General features: G+C 39.1%; 1 protein-coding gene across 7 annotated transcripts in view; it reads right to left on the reverse strand.

Annotated features, from left to right (window-relative positions):
* TANC2 (tetratricopeptide repeat, ankyrin repeat and coiled-coil containing 2) overlaps nucleotides 1–22,074 on the reverse strand; it is a 369,082-nt gene extending 347,008 nt beyond the window's left edge. For 4 of the 7 annotated variants that reach the window (XM_077853869.1, XM_077853868.1, XM_077853865.1 and 1 more), the window contains exon 1: nucleotides 21,866–22,073. The gene's annotated coding sequence lies outside the window, so the exon portion shown is untranslated. Of the gene's footprint in view, nucleotides 1–21,865 lie in introns of all 7 variants that reach the window. The other 3 variants (XM_077853866.1, XM_077853860.1, XM_077853862.1) reach the window with 1 other exon arrangement.
* Between the last annotated feature and the right edge of the window lie 2,451 nt (nucleotides 22,075–24,525).

The raw sequence follows: 24,525 nt of genomic DNA on the forward strand, positions 1-24,525 counted from the left end.
CATCTGAAGTTGGGGTAAGGTGGAGCAGTCTGGTAAAACTGAGCACTTACCTGTGAGATTTGACACTATGTTTGGGTAAATAATGTCAGAATTAAATTGTAGGACACTCAGCTGGTGTCAGAGAGTTACTATGTAAGTAAAATGGCTTTTTCCCTACTCAAGAAGAAAAAAAAAAAAAAAACCTGAGTTTTTCCAATTTAAATATCAGCTAATACACAGACAAAATAGTTAAGCTAGGGATGCCTGGGTAGCTCAGCGGTTGAGCACCTGCCCCTGGCTCAGGGCATGATCCGCAGTCTCAGGATTGAGTCCCACATCGGGCTCCCTGCCTGGAGCCTGCTTCTGCCTCTGCCTATTTCTCTGCCTTTCTCTCTGTGTCTTTCATGAATAAATAAATAAAATATTTTAAAAAAAAAAAAAAAAGCTAAGCTAGAGAATCATCATTCTTCAGTCATCCTAGTAATAATTCCAATGAATATTATTTTTTAAGATTCTATTTATTTATTTTTAGAGGAGAGACAGAGAGAGTCATGCATGCACTCTCTCACACAAGGGGAGGGGAAGAGAGAAAGGAGAGAATCCCAAGCAGACTCCTTGCTGAGTCGAGATCACGACCTCAGCCAAAACCAAGAGTCAGACACTCAACAACTAAGCCACCCAGGAGACTCTAATTCCACTGAGAATTATTAACAATACTAAAATGAGTAGGTAAAAGTGTGATTTACATATAGTTCACACTTGAACCACATAGGTCTGAATTGCATGGGTCCACTTACATGGAATTTTTTTTTATGCAGTCCAGTACTATGTATATAGTTTCTCTTATGATTTTCCTTTTTTAAAATTATTTTTAATTTTTATAACATTTTTATTTGAGTATGGTTGACACACAATGTTACATTCCTTTCAGGTGTACAACACAGTGACTCAACTTCTCTATATGTTATGGAATGCTCACCACAATGTAACTACCATCTGTCACCATACAACACTATTATAATATCACTGATTATATTCCCTATACTATACCCTTTATTCCCATGACATATTCATTGCCTTACGATTTTCTTAATATCATATTCTCTTCTCTAGCTTACCTTACTGTAAGGATACAGTACATAATAATACAGCATACAAAATATGTTTTAATTGACTTCATGTTATTGGTAAGCCTTCTAGTCACAGGCTGTTACTAGTCAAGTTTTTGGAGAGTCAAAAAGTTATACTCAGATTTTCCCCAAAACAAATTATACCTGGATTTTCTACTGTATGAAGGGCTCAGCACCTCCAACCCCTGCACCATCCAAGGGTCATCTACAAATTCAAAATATCTTCCAACAAATTATTATATACCACAAAAAGAAAATAGTAACTTTGCAGTGGAGAAAACTGGTGACACCACTTTAACCAAGTGATCAGAGTTATTAACACGACCAATAATGGATCAAATCAGAATTATGTGCATGCACCAAAACACACATCATTTATATAGTATTCTTGCCCCAAAAATAAAAAACTCAAGGAAATAGGGATGCCTGAGTGGCTCAGCAGTTGAGCGGCTGCCTTCAGCTCAGGTTATGAGCCCAGGATCCCAGATCCTGCGAGGAGCCTGCTTCTCCCTCTGCCTGTGTCTCTGCCTCTCTCTCTCTCTTTCTGTCTCTCATGAATAAACAAATAAATCTTAAAAAAAAAAAAACTCAAGGAAACAGACAAACCAAGCCAAGACATAGTGTACTAGTGTACAAAATAACTAGCTGTACTCTTTCAATATCAATGCCAAGAAACAAGAGAGGCTGAGCAATTGCTCTAGATTAAAGATTAAATTCACAACAATCCTGGAATGAATATTAGAATGAATCCTAGACTTGGGGGAGTACAGTGTGCAAAATGTTATGTGGACATATTAGAAAAGAGATAAAATTTAAACACAGACTGTGGGTGAAATAATATGCCAATATTAAACATTTATAAATATTTATAAATATGTATATTAAATAAATATTTTCAGATTTTGATAATTCCAAGAGATGTAGGAGAATGTCCTTAGAAAACAAACACCACAGGGGATCCCTCAGCGGCTCAGTGGTTTAGCACCTGCCTTTGGCCCAGGGCATGATCCTGGAGTCCTGAGATCGAGTCCCATGTCAGGCTCCCTGCAGTGGGGCCTGCTTCTCCCTCGGTCTGTGTCTCTGCCTCTGTGTGTGTGTGTCTCTCATGAATAAATAAATAAAATCTTATTTTTTAAAAAAGAAAACAAACATCATAGTATTTATTTATTTATTTATTTATTTATTTATTTATTTATTTATTTTTGAGGCAGGGGGCAAAGCCCAACACAGGGCTCAATCTCCCAACCCTGAGATCACTACCTGAGCGAAAACCCGGGGTCAGATGCTTAACCCAGTGCACTACCCAGGTTCCCTAACACGATAGAATTTAGATGCAAACACATGAACACTGCAACCTACTCTCAAATTATTCAGAAAATACATAGAGGGGCACCTGGGTGGCTCAGGTGGTTAAGCCAATATCGGTCTTCAGCTCAGGTCATGATCCCAGGGTCCTGGGATTGAGCCCCTCTCCTCCTACCCCTATCCCTTGCGCATGCACTCTCTCTCTCTTTCTCTCTCTCAAATAAATAAATAAATAAATAAATCTTTAAAAAAAAGAAAATACATAATAGAATAGTAATGCACATGTTAGCAATTGGTGAATCTGCACGATGGAAATTCTTTTTCCTCCCAACTTTCACTGTATGTTTTAATTTCAAAATAAAAAATTGAAAAAAAAAAAGAACGGGAGGTGAAAAATGGAACAGTATTATAGACAACTCTTGAAGGGTTTGCTACAAAATGGAACAGAGAAATTAGGTGGTAGCTGGAGGAAAAACTAAGGTCAAGAAAACTTTTTTTTAATAAAGATTTTATTTATTTAATCATGAGACACAAAGAGAGGGGCAGAGACATAGGCAAAGGGAGAAGCAGGCTCCCTGCAGAGAGCCTGATGCAGGACTCAATCCCAGGACCCCAGGATGGCAACCTGAGCCAAAGGCAGATCAACCAATGAGCCACCAAGGTGTCCCAACAAAACTTTTTTTTAACATGAGAGAAATAATATGTTTGAATGCTGATGGGAATGAATCAGTCAGAGAAGAAAAACTGAAGGAGGAGAAAATAATCGAGGCAATGTTCTTGAGTAGGCAAAATTGGATATGATCTAGTACACGAATAGAGAAACTGCCTTCAGACAGAAGTAGGCACAGTTCTACAGTAACTAAGAATATGTGAATACTTATGCTGATAAATGAGTAAATATGACTGGAATTCTTGAGAAGTTCTCCTCAACTTTTTCAATTACAGTAGGAAGAAAAGTCATTAGCTGAGAAAAAGAATGGAAGTATTAGAAATGAGATGCGAAAGGGAAAAAAAGAGGGAAAAAATATAAAATAATCATCCATGCATTCTCCCTCCTACTAGACTAAGGATATATAACATGATTTCCTAGAAGCATGAGGGTTCTATTTGAGGTTTATGGTCATGAATTTCAAATGAAACCAATCAGCAAAATTGTATGTTTTTCACTAACCACATTCAGCTTCATGGGTGCAGGCATGGAACAGGCAGAAATGGATTTAACTAGGAATGTGGTTTTGGCACAGCAAGGACAACTAATCAATAAAGTAGAAATGATGTCAAAGGTATGTACAAGGGAAAACTAAGATTATGAGTGATTTGAATAAGGAAAGGAAAGAGGTTATCAAGCCCTTGAGACAATGAAATAGTGATAGAATCAATAGATTAGAGTTCCTAATGGGGTTAATGAATTATTGGGAGTCGGGGTACTAAGGGGAAAAAGATTTGGAAAGAGCAAGTGGTGATCAGAGAGTGGGACTGAAAATTAAAATTATGGGGAGGTTGTAATTATGTCAAGATCTAGGGTATAGCTTTGGTAATGAAAGATTTAGGTTAGGTGGAAGACAAGATCAATGAAGGTGATTCAAAGAACTGAAATTCAAAGAACTGAAAGATCTGAATGTTGAAAAAATATCTACATGATTGAAATCACCAAGAACTGAGATCAGACATAGTATTGGTGAGAGAAAAGGGAAGTATAAACAAAAAAGTAAAAAGAAGGAAGGAATCCTGTGAAATAAAGAATTTGGCTGGCTTTTGTTCCTGGTTCCAGGGAGTCTCTAAATCCTAGGAATTTCCTGAATGACAGGAGTGTCATTGGAGATGACTCATGGCGGGCCCCTAAACACTTTATGCTAATAAAATGACTCAGGATGGGGGTTGCCTACACCAAAGAGACCAACCATGTAATCAGAGGGTTAGGGCTTTGAGCCACAATATCACAGCCTTCCTTCCAGTGAGGAGAAGGGGGCTGGAGACTGAGTTTAATCAGTGACCAATGAATCAATCAATCATGCCTATATACCAAAACCCCAATAAAAACCCTAGACACCAAAGTCTGGGTGAGCTTCAGGGTTAGCAATACTCTGTGTACCGCAAATACACTGATGTGCCAGGAGGAGGATGACATATCCCGATTCCTAAGGGGGAAGACACCAAAAGCTGCACATTTGACAGACCTTACCCTATGTGCCCCTTCTTTTGGCTGGTTCTGTTTTGTATCTTTTTTGCCACAGTAAAACTGTGTAAGTGTAGCACTTTCCCAAGTTGTATAGCTATTCTAGATTATAGAACCTGACAGAGGTAGCACGAACTCCCACATCTGCAGCCAGTTGGTTACAAGTGAGAGTGATTCTGGGAACCCCCTAGCCTGCAACTGGTGTCTAAAGTGAAAATTGTCCTGTGGAGGAGGACTGTGCCCTTAATATGTGAAGTTTGGTCTAATCTTAGGTAGTAACCATCAAAAGTCATTGTAGGGGATGAACCAGGAAATAAAGTCAACAGCAATAGAGGTTGTAGTAAAAAGAATGTGATGACATGAATTTCAAAACCAGAAAATTTTAGGAAGAGAGGAGAATGATTTCAATACAGAAAGGGGAAAATGAAAAGAGTATCTATCTCCACCTCCAGTGGTATGAGGGTTATGAGAAGAAAAAAAGGGTTATGAGAAGAAAAAAAGAGCATCACTTGAGATGGCAGAAAGAGTAATAATGTCCTCAGAAAAGATAAAATTCCCAACACACTACAAATTTTAGAGGCTATGAGAATAAGAAGGACTAAGTGAAAGAAATTCACAAAAATGGGAGTATCCAGTGACTGAGAACAACCAAGTGAGAGTATTATCCTGAAAGTCAAAGAGTTCAAGGAAGAGAGTGTAATCAATTGTATCAAACAATACTGATAGATCAAGCAAGAGAAACTAAGAAACTACCAACAGATTAAGCAATATGAAAGTCACTGATGACCATAACAAGAAGTTTCAGTGAAAAAGTGGGAGAGGAAGCCTGGTTGGAATGGGTTCAAAGAGAGTAGAGCTCTGACTTTCCAACACTCTGGAAATCAACTAAAGGCATACAATAAACTAAGAAATGGTTATTTAAGCAAACTAGGCCACATTGGGTAAGAACGATGTAAACCTGTGGCATTTTTGCCTGGGGCTACTCTCATTCTCCTAATCCTGCCCTCCACAAATAGCAGCATGGTAGAGTAGGCCATGAAAAACCAGGAGCTTTGCTGCTGGTGCCAAACAGGACTCAATTTTTTGCACTGTGAATTAAAGTAGCCATCTCAGTGGTAGGTGAACAGAGGCAGTTGTCAGATCTCCTAGCCTGAGGCTGTAGCACTGTTTGGAGCAAGAAATAAACTAATGGACTACCTAGGGATTTAACAGGAAGTTCCAAGTAGTGATAACAGCCATAAGAAGATGATCATCTATTCTCATGCCCCAATTAATCATTTTTTTAATTGTATCAAGACAATTCATCGGGGAAAAAGGATAGTCTTTTCAAGAAATGGTATTGGGGCAACTGGATATCCATATGTAGAAAAAAACAAACTTAGACCATTACCTTATACCATATCCAAAAATTAACTCAAAATGGATCACAAATCCAGAAATTCCACTCCTAGTGATCTATCAAGAAGAAATTAAAATACATATCCACACCAAGGCTTGCACATGAATGATTATAGCAGTATTATTCATTAAAACCTAAAACTAAAAATAAAACTAGAAATAATCCAAATGTGTGAATTTGTATGCCCATACAATGAAATAATATTCACCAATAAAAAGGAATGAAATACTGACATACTCAACATGGATTAACCTCAAAAACATTATGTTAAGTGAAAGAAGACAGAAGCAAAAGACTGCATATTATAAAACAATACTACATACTTATGATTTCTTTTATATGAATGTCCAAAGCCAATTTATAGAAAGAAAAGCAGATGAATGGTTGCCTAAGGCTAGCATTAGGAATGGAGAGTGAATGCAAATGTGCTCAAAGGAATTTGGGGGAGTGATGAAAATATTGTGAAACTGGACTGTGGTGATGACTGCACAATTCCCTATCATCCATCATTCAATTGTACTGTTACCATAGGTAAATTCTGAAATTTGTACATTATACCTCAATAAAGCTATAAAAAAAAAAAGTGAGTTGGATACGGTAAACACAGATAACTGTTTTACAGAGTCTAGTATAAATGATAAAAGAAATGGGGTAGTAGACAAAAGTTAGTGAGGTTAAGAGAGTGTTTCTTTGAAATGAAAAAAATTACAATATGCTCTTATGCTATTGACAGTGATCCAGAAAAGGAAAAACAGGTTAGAATTACAGGAAGAATGTCCTTGAGAAGGTAAGAAGGGGTGGGCTCAAAGGAACAATTGGTGCGAATGACCTTCAATAGAAGTTAATTTACAATACCAGTTACTTTACCATAACTGGTAAAGATGCAGGCGTTAGGAAGACTTTCTATTTTCTTAATGAAATAGAAAAGAAGGTCACCAGCTGAAAGAGAGGATGCAAAGGGAAATGTTGAAGATTTGCATGCAAGGAAAAGATATAATCATCTAAGCAAATGGAAGGTTGGAAAAACTAGAATCATCAAGTAGGATAGCTTAGCAGCACTAAGTAATGAATTTTAAAGTCCCTGGGTACTAACTAAGAATTTAAAGTCAACATAGTTGTTCTGCTCCAGCCATATACAGCTAAAAGTGCACAGGTATAAAAAAAGTAGAGCTGGTTTTAACCAGGATTAGGTTTTGCTAGGCAAGAACAACAAAGGGAGAGGGTTGTTAAGGGGGTTGAGTATAGATGCAGAAGAGCAACTACAATGAGAATTCACCAAGTCAGAAAAGAAACTGAAAACATGTATGCGCTGAGGGACAGTGAAAAGGGAATTCACCAAGTCAGAAAAGGAACTGAGGACATATATGTATCAAGGAAAAGTGAAAAGATGGTAAATTAAAAGGCTCCAGTGAAGTCAAAGATTTAAGGTTGTTGGGTACTTAAAAGTGAACCAGAAAAATTGGAAGTGGTAGTTGGAGAGTAAAATGCCAGAAATTACATTATAGAAAGCTGTAGCTATTGGTAATAACAATTTATGAAACAGTAACACTCAATCCTGGCCACACATGAAAGTCACCTTGGAAAACTGTTAAAAATAACATACCAAGCTACAGCTCAGATTAACCAAATCAGAATCTCTGAGAGTGAATCCTAGGCCCCTGTAGTTTCTCAAAGCTCCCCCAGTTAATGCAGATATACTGAGGGTTTAAAAACATCTGTACAGGGCAGCCCCCCGTGGCTCAGCGGTTTAGTACCGCCTTCAGCCTGGAGTGGGATCCTGGGGTCCCACATCGGGCTCCCTGCATGGAGCCTGCTTCTCCCTCTGCCTGTGTCTCTGCCTCTCTCTATATATGTTTCTCATGCATGAATAAATAAAATCTTTTTTAAAAATTAAAAAATAAAACCATCTGCATAGGATATGCCATAGAAATGAATGGCTGACAGGATGCCTGTGTGGCTTAGTGGTTGAGTGTCTGCCTTTGGCTCAGATTGTGATCCCAGGGTCCTAGGATCATGTCCCACATTGGGAGCCTCACAGGGAGCCTGCTTCTCTCTCTAATGTCTCTGGCTCTCTCTCTGTGTCTCTCATGAATAAATAAATAAAATCTAGAAAAAAAGAAAGAAAGGAATGAATGGCTGAGGTAAAGTAAAGGACAAGATCAGCAGAGGAGGGCAGCCCTAGTGGCCCAGCGGTTTAGCGCTGCCTTCAGCCAGGGGTGTGATCCTAGAGACCAGGATAGGATGAGTCCCAAGTCAGGCTCCCTGCATGGAGCCTGCTTCTCCCTCTATCTGTGTCTCTGCCTCTCTCTCTCTCTCTCTCTGTCTCTCTCTCTCATGAATAAATAAAATCTTTAAAAAAAAAAAAAAAAAAAAAAAAAAAAAAAAAAAAACAAAGATCAGCAGAGGAGAGGAAGTAAAGAGGCCACAACCACAATACCAGAAGGATCATCTGTGTGGATACTATAATCACCAACAATCATAACTGGAGTAGTTGGAGAGTACCAAAGCTGCAGCTAGAGAAAGCAAAGAGAACACTTAACCCATGTCAATAGGAGGAGCCACCACTTAAGAACTCCACAGGGAAGCAACACCCTCAGGGGAGAGGTAAATTTACTCATAGTAAGAAGGTAGTCCTGTTTAGAGAACAGGTTAAAGATAAAGGGAATTTTGCAGAAGGACAAGATCAGAATTTTGCAGACTAACCAAGAACTCCAGAAGGCACAGAAAAGGGTTCAATGATCATAAGGGGTGAAAACTGGGATCATACAAGAGAAACAAAGGAAAGAAAAGGTCCAGACAAAACTACTGGAGGAGAATAAGGCCAGGAAATCTCAGAACACAAGCACCATATTTTTGAACACTACACAAAAACAACCACAGGAAAAGCTCTATGAAGTTAGAAAGGGCTTTCCTGAATCTAGCCACTTTGTAAAAGATTTTTTAAAATTAATTTCAAATAAAAATGAGTCACAGAAAGTATTAAGGTCAATTCCATATACTAATTACAAGAGAGAATAACGGGCAGAATAACATCCCTACAGACAAGGAAAGCATGCCAGAAAGACATGCCCACATAACAGATCAGAACTGTAACGTGCTATTTCAAAATGAACTAAAGACCTTAAGAGAATGATACAAGATATGAAAGAACAACAGATGTAAGAACTATAAAAATTCTAAATAATTAAAAACAAAAGGAAAGAATCATTCCAGAAATAAAGACAAGAGTGAATAAAAACAGATAGCCCCTTATCAAAAATACAAAGTAAAAAAAGGAGAAAGTTTTAAAACCCAAAGAGATCAAAAAGGTTTGAGAAAAATTGACAACTATTGAAAATAGGCAAAGATTGAACATAGTCATAGGAACCCATGAAGAAAAATCGAAGCAAAGACCAGAATAATAACAATAGTAATTCAAAAAAAATTTCCTGAAATAAATATTTGAAACTACATTTTGAAAGAGCACAGTATGTACCTGGAAAAATCAACTCAGAATGACCTATTTTACTATACTATTATTAAACATTAAAGAGTAAGAAAAAAGTGAGGAGGGGAAACTGGGGTCAGAAAGGGGGAAATACAGAACTATAGACAGGAGTCTGGGATGTGATATGAACCGGCAGTACTGGGTTTCCCAGGATATAAAAGGGTTAAAATGCACAATAAGATTAGATCTGATAATCTCAGTGTACATAAGGGTGGCAAGACTATTTGTGTAGGAGATGAAGAACATGTTTATTATAAAGAAAGTAGAATCAGACTGGCATCAGACTTATCTACTGCACAAGCTTGAAAATGATGGTGTATAGGTTACATAGTAGGAAAAAAAGGGTGGGAGGATGATGATCCAACAACACTACTCAGCCTAGATAAAAGACAGACATTTTCACTCAAGAAAGGATTTAGTAATTGTGCCACATCCACTGAGGCACAAATGCTTTTCTGGCATCTATTAAGATAGTCATGTGTTTCTTTTTTTCCAGTCTCTACCTCTCCCAAAGTTGTGGCTGGCAATACAGAAATGGCCAAATCCAAGAACATCATATACAACCAGTCCTAGAAAGCTTCAAGAAACTTAGATCCCAAGGAATGCATACTTTGCCAACAAGCACAAAAGGCCTCAAAAAGATTTAGGGCAATATTTCCAAACAATGAGTGCCAATACAGAGGCCACAAGTGTTCATTAAGCTCAAAGTAATCAAATACAAGATCTTAAAAGATGCCAGCCCTAAAGTTGGACAGGCTTACCTTTTATCATCCAACCCAGTCTCAGGAAGTTTACATATTTCCGTAGTGTCAAAGGTACCAGGCTTTAGCAACCAAAATCCTATAGTCAGGCCTAAGTCAAAGCTGAGGCCCAGACCCCACAAAGTACCCCCAAAGACTCTGGAAAAAAGGTTTCTATCAACTTTGAGGGTCAAAGAACTGTATAAAATGTGGACTACTGTCCACATGGGAAGGCATCTCTCTATGCTATTTTGTATAAATACAATACAGAGTCTCCTAACTCATCCCAAAAGAGAGAGGTAATCATAATGGTTTTGATCTGGTAACTTTAATATTGTAATTATGTTAATATTTAACTGTCCTTGCCTTCCTGAAATGAGTCCTGATGTATTATCTTTTAAATACACTACTAGTTTTATCTTGCTAATATTTTATTTAGAATGTTTGCTTCTCTGGAGTGCCCGGTGGCTCAGTCAGTTAAGCATCCAACTCTTGATTTCGACTCATGTTGAGATCTCAGGGTCATGGTATTGAGTCCTGCATCGAGCTCCATGCTCAGCAGGGAGTCTGCTGGAGATTCTCTCTCTTCCTCTATCCCTCCTCCCATCTGCACATGCTCTCTCTCTCTAAAATAAACAAATAAATCTTTAAAAAAAAAAAAAAAAAGAACGTTTGCTTCTCTGGTCATAAGTAAGAGTGGACTGTTCATAGTGGCTCCAAAAAAAGAAAGAAAAAAGGCAAACAATCTTAATGTCCATCCGTTGTGGAACAACAGAATAAATTATGGTGTAGTATGCTTTGGAATGTTATCCAGCTTTTTAAAATTAGAGTTCCATTTACTAAACTGGAGACATGCCATGATACATTCTTAAAAGAATAAAGCAAATTACAAAAAGCCTGTATATGTGTGTGTATATATACTTACATGTTTTTGAGCAACAAAAAGATGCTGAAAAACATTCAGTGTTGGTTAACACTGGCTACTCCAGGAAGAAAACTGGAGAAGGGAAAGACCTGAGAGGAAAGGAAAATACTAACTTTTCCTTTATTCACCTCTAGTTTGTTCAGTTTCATGGTTGCAAACAGAGTATTACTTTTATAACTTTTTATAAAGGTAGAACAGGGGAGGAGAATAGTTATTTATTAAAAGTAATGACAATAAACAGTAGTTGATAACTAAAAAATAACTACCTTTAATACATCCAAAGACAAAATTAGAATTAAATTATGTAAAGCAAGGAGAGGAATTGTTATGAAGTTCATTTATTTAAAAATAGAAAATAATCCAATCTGGAACTAAAGTTGCATATAAGTGGTCTTTCTCAAGTGTGTTAAGCAAGATGTCTTCAGGTTGAACTAGTTTTTATTTTATAGCTAGCGCAAACTTATCAGGTCATGGATATTTTGACAGCTAAGGATAAAACTAAGAGAAAGGAAGCCAAAGAAAAATATTCAATGAAAACTGTATGCATGATACACCAATTAGCAAAAATGGGCAAAATGGTACTGAAGTAATTGAAACTCAGGGGAAAAAATGAGATTTTGAATTGTTAACTAGTTATCTATGCTAAAGTAAAAGGAGTAAACTTTTTCTAATGTATTATTTTACACTATAAATAGACAAATCCTTTTTATTAAAGAAAGCAAACTGCCTTAACTGATTGTCACATACAAATCTTTAAAAAAGAAAAATTACAAAAAGCTATCAACATGTAGCATGGGTGATGGGGAGATAAAGTTATCATAGAAAATTCCAAAAAAAAAAAAAAAGGAAAGGAAAAAAGAAAATTCCAGTTACAAGGCAGCCCAGATGGCTCAGCGGTTTAGCACTGCCTTCATCCCAGGGCCTGATCCTGAAGACCCAGGATCAAGTCCTATGTCAGGCTCCCTGCATGGAGCCTGCTTCTCCCTCTGCCTGTGTCTCTGCCTCTCTCTCTCTCTCTCTCTCTGTCCCTCATGAATAAATAAATAAAATCTTTTAAAAAAAGAGAAAATTCCAGTTATAGACAAAAGTAAGAAAGGCTTATAAAAATTGACGTTTCTGCAATCAAACAGAAAAGAACTGTCAAAGGGCTCACAGTCTCAAGAAATGCCGTGGTTTGCTATTTTGGGGGGAGATCAAAAACTGATTTTTTGCCAAGTTTGTAGTGCTTAAAGGGAAATAGCCCAAAAAGGTATGCATACCAGAAGTCTGCCCAACAGTATCTCACTTCTAGGTGTCTTTATTTTTAAGTTTACAGTTATTTAAGAACTCTTTCTCTCAACTCTCCTCAAATCTTTCATAAGAGAAAATTTCAGGATATAAAATAAATCAGTAGCTGAATTACCATGGGTCTTTTAAATGCCTTGCCAGGCTGAATAAGAGAGTAAGACAAGATAACAAAGAAAAGCTGGACTGACAATGCTAGTAAAGAACTGAAGGGAGGAGTTGGATGAAGCATGCATCAAAAAAGAGCAATCCAGGATGATTTCCATGGCTTAATAAAAATTACCATTCCAGGCAGCGTGGGTGGCTCAGCGGTTTAGCGCTGCCTTCGGCCCAGGGTGTGATCCCACGTTGGACTCCCTGCATGGAGCCTGCTTCTCCCTCTGCCTCTGTCTCTGCCCCCCCCCCCCCTCTCTCTCTCATGAATCAATTTAAAAAAATAATAACCATTCCTTAAATACTGGACATTGTCCTAAGGATTTTCAATGACATTATTTTACTCTCTCATCATCAAAACCCTGCAAGATAGATTTCAGACCTTCATATACCTAATGAGTGAGTGACAGAGTGATAATTTGAATCTGTTTTCATGATTCAAAAACTCACAAATTCATGTTCTTTCTACTATAAAATTGGTCTTATGATTGTAGAATTTCAAAAGCTTCTTACAACTAAACAACTGTATTATCATTCTATCATAAAGAAATGTGTGAGGTGCCTAGGTGGCTCAGTTGGTTAAGCATGTGACTCCTGATTTTGGCTCAGGTCATGATCTCAGAGTCATGAGACCAAGACCCACCTCAACGTCTGCATTGAGCATGGAACCTGCTTAAGATTCTCTCTCTCCCTCTGCCCCTCCCCCCTAAAAATAAAATAAAGGAATATCTGATAACTTCCAAAGAAGTCTTTCTCCCTCTTCAGAGCTCTAAAAAGAAAGAGCTAAGATTCTCTGATGCTAAAACAGGATTTTTTATGTAGCAAATCTTTACTCACATGTCTAATGAAACCAGCTACCTCCATTCACCCTAATTCCCAATCCAAGGGAGCCCAAAAGAATTCCTTGGAATTGGAACAAAAATAGACTTGTAGAGTAATAATACCCATCAAGCTTCCATAACCTGACTAGCTTTGCCCTATCAAATTTCAGGAATTAAAGCTAAACATTGTGGAACCCCCACAACCCAAGTTTGCAAAGGGCTTAAGAAAAGACTTCCTTCATTGAGACAGAAGGAATTTACCAAGATCTGAGGCATCCTCCATGACTAAAATGATTAAATCACAATGTCTACATATCCAGTACCATTTCCAAGGTTGTTTTTTCGTTTTAAGATTTTATTTATTTATTCATGAGAGACACAGTGAGAGGCAGAGACATAGGCATAGGGAGAAGCAGGTTCCCTGTAGGGAGCCTGATGCAGAACTTGATCCCAGGACCCTAGGATCACGACCTGAGCTAAAGGCAGATGCTCAACTGCTGAGCCACCCAGATGCCCACCCATTTTCAAGTTTAGTAACTAACTAGTCTACTTACAATCCACAGGTGGGGTATCCATGCAATAAAAAAAGTGGTGCCATATTTCTTCATGTTGTCAATCTCTATAATCGGATGTCATTTGATATAATCAGATATGATAGTCCAAGTATGGTATTACAGACAAGGAAATAAGCATGGCTATCTAATCCAAAGAGATCTGTTTGGAGTAAATAAGTTTTCCATTATTATCGTGTGTGTATGTGTGTGTCTATGTATTGCTTTATGAATTTTAGGTCTGCAATACTTTTGATATTTATAAAAAGGAATGTTTAAATCACTGTCTTTTCATAATACCTTTGCCACCCAATGAAAACAGTAAAACTAAACTTTAATACACTGGAGTCTTTTTTTTTTAACTATATTTTGCCCAGGTTAGAATGAATATTAGGACACAGAATTCTGAATTATACTATTAGCTTTTATTTAAGGAAGAATATGAAATGTCCACTTTCAATTGAAAGACTACAGTAGTCAAACTCCTTATACATAGTAGTCAACAAATATTTAAGTGAATAATTTAATGTGCAAAAATCCCCCAATTTTTCCAATGTACCTAATCTAACTCAGCTCATATGCCTTAAACACAAGGTATATGTATAACAAATTAATATAAAAAATCAAGTTTTTCATAGAACAACCTTTATTAATACAAAATATGCATATAAGAGAGACTGGGGCAAACAAAGAAAAATATTCTTCTATGCTGTGCTTCAAAACTCTTTACTTGGGTTCCTCTTCTCAGGAATAGGATCAATTAATATGCTTTGTTAGAAACTTCTTCAGAGTTAGACATTATACAGTTGTAACACGAAGACCCAATAGGAGACTGTCAGATAAATCCTTACTAAGGCAAAGTAGCCAATGTTTTCTCAGTCGATAGAAGCAATTATGCCCTGCGAGAGACTTCAACAGACATAGTTGGTCTATCTCCAACTTATGACATTCAATGACCATTTATAAAATACCTAAGGACTGGTAACTATCTGTAAAGGGCTAGCCAGTCAATATCTAGGTTTTGTTGTGCTAACTACCCAACTCTGGCTGTACACATGAAACAGCCATAACCAATGTAAATGAATGAGCATGGCCATATGCCAATAAAACTTCCTTCATGGCCAGTGAATTTGAATTTCCTATAATTTTCACATATCACAAAGCATTATTCTTCCTCTGATATCTTTTCAATCACTTAAAAATATAAAAACCAATCTTAGCTTGCAGATCATACCAAAACAGACGTTGGGCTACGTTTGGCCCATGCACCGTAGTGTGCCAACCCCTGTAATATATAATGAAAAATCAGCTAAAGTTCATACACAGAACCTTCTAATCTTCCTCCCCCAACCCAGGAAATAAAAAAGGAATAAAAATTGGTTTATCTTTAGAGTTAGTTTTTTGTGGTTGTTGTTTATTTAAATTTCATTAACATATAATGTATTATTGGTTTCAGAGGCAGAGGTTAGTGATTCATCAGTCTTCTACAATACTCAGGGCTCATGACATCCCATGCCCTCCTTAATGTCCATCACTCAGATACCTCATCCATCCACCCATCGACCCCTCCCTTCCCTCCCCTCCAGCTATCCTCAGTTTGTTTCCTATGATTAAGAGTCTTTAGAGTTAGTTTTAACTATAGTCCAGGAGTTACTCTGAATAATATTCTAGATGGTGTACATATGTGTATTTCTCTACATGTATCTCCTGATGCCTAGAACTTTGAAGAAGAATATGGCAGGCAATGAGTCTAAAGAGAAGACAAAGATCAGACCATCATGAAGGACCTTACATGGTTTGCTAAGGAGTTTCCATTTTATCCATTAAGTGATGAGGTGATAAGATTCTGAAGAAAAGAATGACATAATCAGATGACCATGTTAGAAAGATCCCTCTGGCAGCAAAGTATCTAAGAAAGAAAGGTACATAAATGTGAAATAAAAAAGTAGAGATGTCTAAAGGGCAACTGGATTTATTTTTTTTAATAAAATAATTTTTATTGGTGTTCAATTTACCAACATACAGAATAACACCCAGTGCTCATCCCGTCAAGTATCCTCCTCAGTGCCCGTCACCCACTCACCCCCACCCCCCACCCTCCTCCCCTTCCACCACCCCTAGTTCGTTTCCCAGAGTTAGGATTTAGGCAACTGGATTAAAAAAAAAAAAAAAAAAAAAAAAAAAAAACACCACAGTAACAAGATTGCTCACTATAATGCAACTACATTTAAATGGCATCAGAATCTCTCACGTTCTGATAAAAAGGAGTTTGAGAGATAGGATATACCTACTATTCACTGAATAAAGACAGAAATTAATATTATGGGCAAGAAAAGGGTAAAGCAAAAGCATGATTAAAACTAATACAAACTTAATTCTTTCGCCTCTTAAACCTAGTCATTTATACCTCCAACTATTCAAAGACAAATAGAAGCTGAACATAACAAGATATTTTTGTAACATATGGGCCCATAAAAAAGCAACTTATCTGATACTTAAAACATCCACAAACACACTTTTCAAATGACTTATAAAGATTTTTGTTAAACAAAATAAACTGACCTAATAAATTTGTTTCCAGAAATAATCATGGTATTGTAATTAGACAGAGCTTTCCAAAATAAGAATAATCCCTACCAGAAAATTTTTTCATGTATTTCATCCTCACCCTGCTTTAAACCTTCTAAAACTCAGGCCCAAATTTATTGTTCTCCATCTAACATTACCTTGAATCTTAAATACTCAAGGTAAAATACATCTAAAAGAAAGGAAAAGGGCCATTGGTTGAGAAAATGTTGCTCTAAGTCTTTAAACTCTTCTTTTAACCCATTTCTTTCCATGGATTTTTTTAAAGAGACTCATCAGGAATATGTACCCTCCATCATCATATGGAGCTCAACTCATTTTTTTATTGTAAACAATCTTCATGTAATACAAATTACTACAAAAGATGTTATTTAAACAAACCAGGTGATATTTTTCATATTATAACAAAGACTATTTACTTATACAGTATATTTATATGGTGCTTTCTCTCCAAATAATAACGATATTTGTTAACTACAAGTACTCAGCAGATAGGACAATGCTGAGTTTCAATTCATTCACAAAGGAAAAAATAGTCCAAATAATTAAACTAACTTCCAAACTATTTTATATTTGTTACCTTGATCAGACTAGTACTAGAAAAGTAAACAGCCATCTGCAACAGCTTGTTCTAGCCCCTTGAAATAAAATCTGGGAACCATGAGTAAATATTCCAGCTAACATTGGTGATTCTGTGTAAGTATATTCAACTACTATGCCCAATCACTAGATTTCAGAAATTCAGTTTTAATTCTATTGTAAAAGGAAGAAATATGACAAGGAGAGAACTTTGATGCATTTCTTTTATGTATACTTGTTTTCCAAGATCAACTACGCTAATATTCCCCTTTTGTAACTGTACCGGTTTAGTATATGGTGGTCCCCTGCTAAACTGCCCATAGTCCGAAGCAGATGATCCTCCTTCCGATGTATAGTCAGAAATAACCCAAGGCTACACCACATCGCCTAGGTCATTCACCTCATTTCATCTCATCACATAAGTATTTTATCATCTCAGTCATCACAAGAAGAATAAATTCAACAAAGTAAGATATTTTGAGAGTAGAGACCACATTCTCATAACTATTACAATGCACTGTTTTAATTGCTCTATTTTGGGTTTTTTTGTTGTTTTTTTTTAAAGATTTTATTTATTTATTCATGATAGTCACACAGAGAGAGACAGAGAGGCAGAGACACAGACAGAGGGAGAAGCAGGCTCCATGCAGAGAGCCCGACGTAGGACTCGATCCCGGGTCTCCAGGACCGCACCCCGGGCCAAAAGGCAGGCGCCAAACCGCTGTGCCACCCAGGGATCCCTAATTGTTCTATTTTGTTATTGTTGTTAATCTCTTACCATGCCTAATTTATAAATTAAATTTTAATAAATAAATAAATAAATAAATAAGCAAACTTTATTGTAGGAACATACTCATAGAAAAAAAAAAACAGTATATATGGGTTCAGTACTATCTACGGTTTCAGGCATCCACTGGGGTGTCTTAGAATGTATCCCTTGCAGATAAGGGGGGATTACTGTTCTCCTTTCTAGGCTTACTTTCTTCTCCATTCAAAATAATGCACACAAAGTCATTCAAAAAATATGAAAAAAGCAAAAGTATTTATGGGGAAGTATGGGGGAAAACTAGAGAACCAGCATGGGACAGTCCAAGAATCAAACATGGAAGAGGGAAATAATGGAATGTTTAACAATGTTTTAGTAAAACTTTATGATAAAGATGTAAACATCAAATTAGGTTTCATAAGTGAAGTATACTAAAAGGAACTATCAACCAATCTAAAATACAAAGAATGATCTAACTCTATGACAATTTATTAAGTACACTAAAGTATATAAACATAAATCCTAAATAAATCTTAGCCATAATCAATAGATTATCTTGAATCCCCTTACCAATAAATGTATATAAAAATGAAAGAAGTGTTTGATTACATGAGATATGTGATTTACAGAATGGCAGAAAGTTTGGCTTACAGAAGAAAATAGCTGTTACAAGTATAAGAGAGGATTGGTTTGGTTTTTTTTTTTGTTTTTGTTTTTGTTTTGTAAAGACTTTATTTATTTATTCAAGAAAGACACAGAAAGAAGAAAGCAGAGGGAGAAGCAGGCTCCCATGGGGAGCCTGATGCAGGACTCAATCCCAGGATCCGGGATCACGACCTGAGCCAAAGGCAGACGCTCAACCACTGAGCCACCCAGGTACCTTGATTGTTATTCTTTTTTCTTTTTTCTTTTTTTAGGAGAAGAGAAACAAAGAGAGAATCTTAAGCAGGCTCCACACCCAGCATATAAGCCCAACTCAGGGATCGATCTCACAACCCTGAGATCATGAACTGAGCTGAAATCAAGTGTTGGATGCTTAACTAACTGAGCCACCCAATTGCCCCTACTGTTCTTTATGATTTACACATTTTTAATAAATATTAATTCATATGTAATATATATGAAACAATATGTATTTCTGAAAATCTGAGCCAAGATTCTTGATGCAAGTGGTAAAATGTACACCAGCATCCAACCCATTTTTGCTACTTTTCAAAATAAAATAGAGATAAAAGTATGAAGATATAGGAGAAATAGATCATTTCTCCTTAATTTTCCTCGAGAAAGTAAAGATTTACTGGTGCTTTTAAAGAGATAGTATGTAGATCCCTGTGTATGTGCTGCATTATCTCTTTAAAATCACCAATAAACCTTTATTGCACACTATGTACACACATACACACACACCAAACTACTTGAAAGTAACTTTGTATCTCTAAAGCTCCCCCCAAACCAACCTGCATTGCAAATATTTCCTTAATCACATAAAAAGTACTAATATTCCTCTACTCACAATCCCAGAGATAAATTACAAAAGTAAATCCTGTAAGAGAAATGTTCATACTATAAGTAACTATTTTTGGTATATTCGTAGGCTTAACATTTATATGTCTTACTACATACCTACTGAATTGCAACAACTCTTCTACTTGCCAGCTAAATCTGATTCTTGACTGGCCAATGCAAGTTATTGAACATCTCTGTGTTTCGGTTTCTCATCAGTAAAACGTAAATAAACAGGACATACTTGATAGGGTGTTGAAATTGATTAAAACATGAATAACAGGACTGGTACAGAGTAAGTGCTATATCCGGGTGAGCTATTACACCTACTTCTACTAGTAATAGTACTCCATCTTTCCAAACATATTAAAAACATTCTGAACAATTTGAATTACTGACTAAAACTAGATATTATTAAAAACAGACATTAAATCTGAAACCTGATTAACAGTAAGTTTAAACCCCTGCAACTTTGAAAAGAATAGATGACTAATAGAGCCACATAATCACTCTCAAGAACAATCTGGGGAAAGTGGTTTTCCCAAGTGCAACTATCAATTTCTTCCCTTACACAAGGGGGCAGTGATAACAAGAAAAGAATGGGGCTCTGCAACACCTCTTCCTACAGACAGTAGGGGGTGGCAGTACATATGGCTTACAGTCAGAACAAAACAGGAAGACCCAACAGAACTGCTCTTTATTCTCCTCTGGCCCTCTCCTCTCTGCTTTAGCCCCAACATAGCCTCAAGGTGAGGGCCGTATCTATAGAAAACACTAAAACCCAAAATTAACCACGAAGGAAAATCCAGTTTTGTCTTTGAAGCAAATGATCCCTTAGTGGCTGAATGTGGATGCAAGAGGAAGCCAATCAGTATGAATTTTCAGATTATCTAGCAAATTACTTACTGCTATTATAAGAACAACATTCTTCAGGCAAGTAATTCAATTTCTCTACAGTAATCACAACATAAAACACCAAAATTTCAATCATTAACTATATCCTAATGAACAGGATATTCCTGTTTGTTTCATAGCATGTAGACACTCATTGAATGTACATATGTAAGTTATATCACATAGCTCATTGAACTATCTTTTGTTACTTCTGAAATTCCAGCTATTTACTGACAATCCTCTCAAAACACAGATATTCTTCTTAAGTGGAAGTCACAATGTTTCACAGATGTGGATAATTTCATACATAGAGAAAGAAACAGAATATTTAACGTAGAGAAAGAAACAGAGAAAGAATATTTAATATTTTATTCTTGTGCTCACATTCCTAGGATGATATACCTGGGAAGCGCTGCAAGAAGTGCTCCACTGACAGTATCCATGTTGCTGCTTTTTATGCTACATTTACTGTATTCAATTTTTTTCCCTATTTTGCCACCTCAACACCAAGAACATGCAAGAATATAGCACTACTGTCATTCACTGTAATTAACCACTGCAATAGCTTTTGGCTCCAACCCCTCAAAATGCCTGAAAATTTATCCCTTTTGTTCACCATATTGTTTTGTTTTCCTCATTCCAGATATTTTCACCTGTGTGAAAATGAAGACAGGGGCACATAGGAAAAAATAAATCCCTATGCCTAATGATCTTGAACTCAGAATTACAATCAGGATGTGGTGTGGGGTTTTTTTGTTTATTGTTTTTCTTTTCCTGGAGAGGAGCAGAGAACAGAGTAGAAAGACACCCAAAATACCCAATCTTCCTAATGTTAATTATCACTGTTTATATTTTGTGAAACCCATTTTAAACATTCCACAACTGAAATAAAAGACAGGACACGATTATATCGGTGCTCTACAAGCTGACGGCAAAACCTGGAATTATTTTAGCCCTATTTTTTCTTTCCCATCTCACAACCAGACACGATATGCTTTTTTTTTTTCTTTCACGTGGGTACGTACTATATCTCATAAAATAGCATATCCTAGCTCCTCTCGATTTCCTGAGATAAAATATCTAGCAATGAGCCTTATTAATCTTTTTCTTACACCACATCTCCTTTCCCAGGGGGACTGTTAATATCGCTCACAACACTTCTACCATGAATTTCAATGCCACACAGGCCAACCCACCCTGCGCCTTACCTGGCACATTTCACAACTACTTTTTATGCTGCATTCTGGGGGCACATTTTGCAACTCGCTCTGCACCACATTGCCTGCCACGTTTAGCAATCTGCCTCGCATCTCACCCTGGGTCCCCGGCATCTAGAGCCTCTCTCGGTACCGAATTCCATGACACCTTCGGTGACATCGAAGTGACCGTCCCCCTCCCCATCGGAAGCCACCCTGGGTGCCACATTTGGAGCCAACCTTCCCCACACCTTGGACACCGGAGGCACTTCGCTGCCGTTTCGCTGATTCCCAGCTCGCCCCCGCCCCTCTCCCAGGAGCCGAGGCAGTGGAGGCGAACGCCCCTGTCACTAAGGCGACCCCTCCTTCCGCCGCTCCCTCGGTCTCTTACCTGCGGCTCTGAGGGGCTCGCTGCACCTCGGGGCCAAGCCCCGGTCCCCGGGATCCCCAGTGAGGACCGCGCCGCCCGCCGGCGCCGCCCGCGATTCCCAGAGCACCTCGCTGCGCTCCGACGCCCGCGGTGGGTCTGCGCCCCGGAAAGGCGCGGCGGGGCCTCGCGGCGGGCAAGCGCAGCCCGCGGCGGTCCTCCTGTCAGCGGCGGCGCGGGTGCAAGCTCTCGCCCCTCAGCGCGACGGCGGCGGCGGCGGCGGTGGCGGCGGCGGCGGCGGCGGCGGCGGCGGCGGCGGCAGCTGCGGCGGGCGCCTCGCTCCGCCTCGCGCGCGGCACAGCCGGGAGGTGAGCGCGAGGGGGATGGGAACGGGGGCGGGGCCGCCCAGAGGAGGCGCGGAGGGCGGCGGCGGGAGGGCAGCGCCGGCAGCCCCGAGCCCCCGCGCTCAGAGTGCTCGCACCTTCCCCCGCCCGGCGGGCGGCTCGCGCGAGGCGGCTGTGCCAGCGGGCCCCGCCGGAGCAGCGCACCCAGCAACCCGCGCCCGGCCGGCCGCTCGCTAGCGCCGCCGCCGCGCCGGGGGCGTCGCACCCTCCCAGGCCGCCCGCAGCCCCGCCCCCTCCGGGCCGGGGTGGGGAGGAGCGCGAGCGCGGAGGGAGAGCGCGTGCGTGGGGGCGCGTGCGTGGTGGAGCGCGCGCGCCCCCGCCCCCTCCACAGTCTGGGGGTGGGGAGCGGCTGGAAGAGAGAGTGAAGACCGAACCCTTCCCTGCGCCGAGAGGTCGGGCCCTGACTCTGCAGCTCTGTGAGGTCTGGGCATTTCTCGTTTCCTCAGGGGGCTCTGCCTGGTGGGGTCGAGGGCATTTGGTGGGAAAAAGGGGTGGAAGCTCAATAGCAGACAAGGCCCTAAATAGTTCGGCTCCGCCCCCCGGAGGGGTGATGTCACCCTCGAGGTGCTGCTGCTGTCACGTGCGCCCACTTCTGGGCCTGTCCTCCTGCTGCTCATGGGCAAAACGTTCCCCTAGGTTTCCCCCACTTCAGTCACCTTACGAACACATCACTCCCGGAGTCATCAAACCCTACATATGTCGGTTGTTCCTTGCCTGATGCTCAGTTATATTCTATAAACCGCTTCCAAAGCCACAGTTGGCTGTGGTGGGAATCAGAATGAGGCGCACAACCATTATGGGTGGGTAGGTGGGCGGGGAGGGACGAGAGAGAAGGGAGACTAGTTCCGCAGAATATTTGCTGAAAATTCACCAACCACAGCTTGAGAGCCTGAGGTGAAGTTGTGACGCTGCTTCTGTTCCTGCCAGGTTGGACGAGAAGTAATGTGGTTTTCGGAGCTAGTGGGCAAGGCACGGAAAGCCACCACATTAAAGCCTCCTCGGAGGTCTTACTTCCCCCCATTACCCCTCCACCTAGATCTTCTTCCCGTTTTTCTTTCTCTTGTGTCATAAGTCAACTGTGGAAGATATCTGGACGTCAGTGTTTTCGTGTGCTGTAAGATGATGCAGAGCAATCACTATTACATACTCCGCCTGGCTACTCTTCCCTTCCCTAAAGTCAAACCAACCACCTTTCGTGGTGATCTGTTTCCTAATGAGATGCCATGACTGGAAATAGATGCCCCAAATTACCTCAGTCAAGGAATCTGTGTCTATGGTGTTTCTAAGATAGTTTGGTTTGTTTGTTTGCTCACAGTTCTTTGAATCTACTTCATCCAGGACTTTCTTTGGTTAAAAAAAAAAAATAGTATTAACTTCAGAATAATAAAAGAAATTGACTATGAAGGCATTTCAACAGCTAGTCTATAATGAATGCTTGAAAAGTTAGAGCTAGAGCAGCTTTGAACACTACAGCTAAAACAGCAAGGTAAAGGATTGATATATGGAATCTTTTGGAGATAACTCCAAAACCTTTGATTACTCCTGCTGTAACCTCTCTATGGTGATAGCAGCATGGTAGTGATCACTTATGGGGGACTTGACAGGGCTAGTGGCATGGTAGTGATTATTTACGGGGGATTTGACAGGGAAGGAGGGAGCCTTCCAGGTTGGTGGAGATGTTCACTATCTTGACCTACCTAATGATTACAAGGGCTAATATATATGCAAAAAGATTTATTCATACACACAAAGAAGCACTACAACATCATGATTGGAGTCTGGAAACGGATTTAAATCTCAGTGTCACCCACCACTTACCAGCTATGTGACCTTAAGCAAGTCTCTGAGCCTTTATTTCTTCATCTCTCTAATGTGGTTAATGATACCTCACAGGATGGTTGTAAAAATTAAATGAGATTATCTTTGAAAAATAGCATGGAGCCTGGTATATAGTAAGTGCTGAGGAAGCAGTAGCTATTGTTACCTTATTCTTCTGGCACTCAGATTTACCCTATTCAATTCTCCTTTGAGGTTTTTTGTTTGTTTGCTTATTTCAAAGATTACTTTGTGTCTCAACCTTTGTGAGTTTCACTGAAGCTAATAACATTTCTTCCCACAAGAAATAAGGAAAGGCAGTCCGCGGTGTAATGTGTTAGTTTTCAAACTAGTTTAGGTGGCAGTACTTAGTACAAATAGTACAAATTATTGTGTGCATTGTAGAACACCATGAAATATTGATAGATTTGGGGCAGCCGGGGTGGCTCAGCAGTTTAGGGCTGC

The sequence above is a fragment of the Canis aureus genome, chromosome 16 (genome assembly GCF_053574225.1).
Source record: "Canis aureus isolate CA01 chromosome 16, VMU_Caureus_v.1.0, whole genome shotgun sequence".
NCBI lineage: Eukaryota > Metazoa > Chordata > Mammalia > Carnivora > Canidae > Canis > Canis aureus.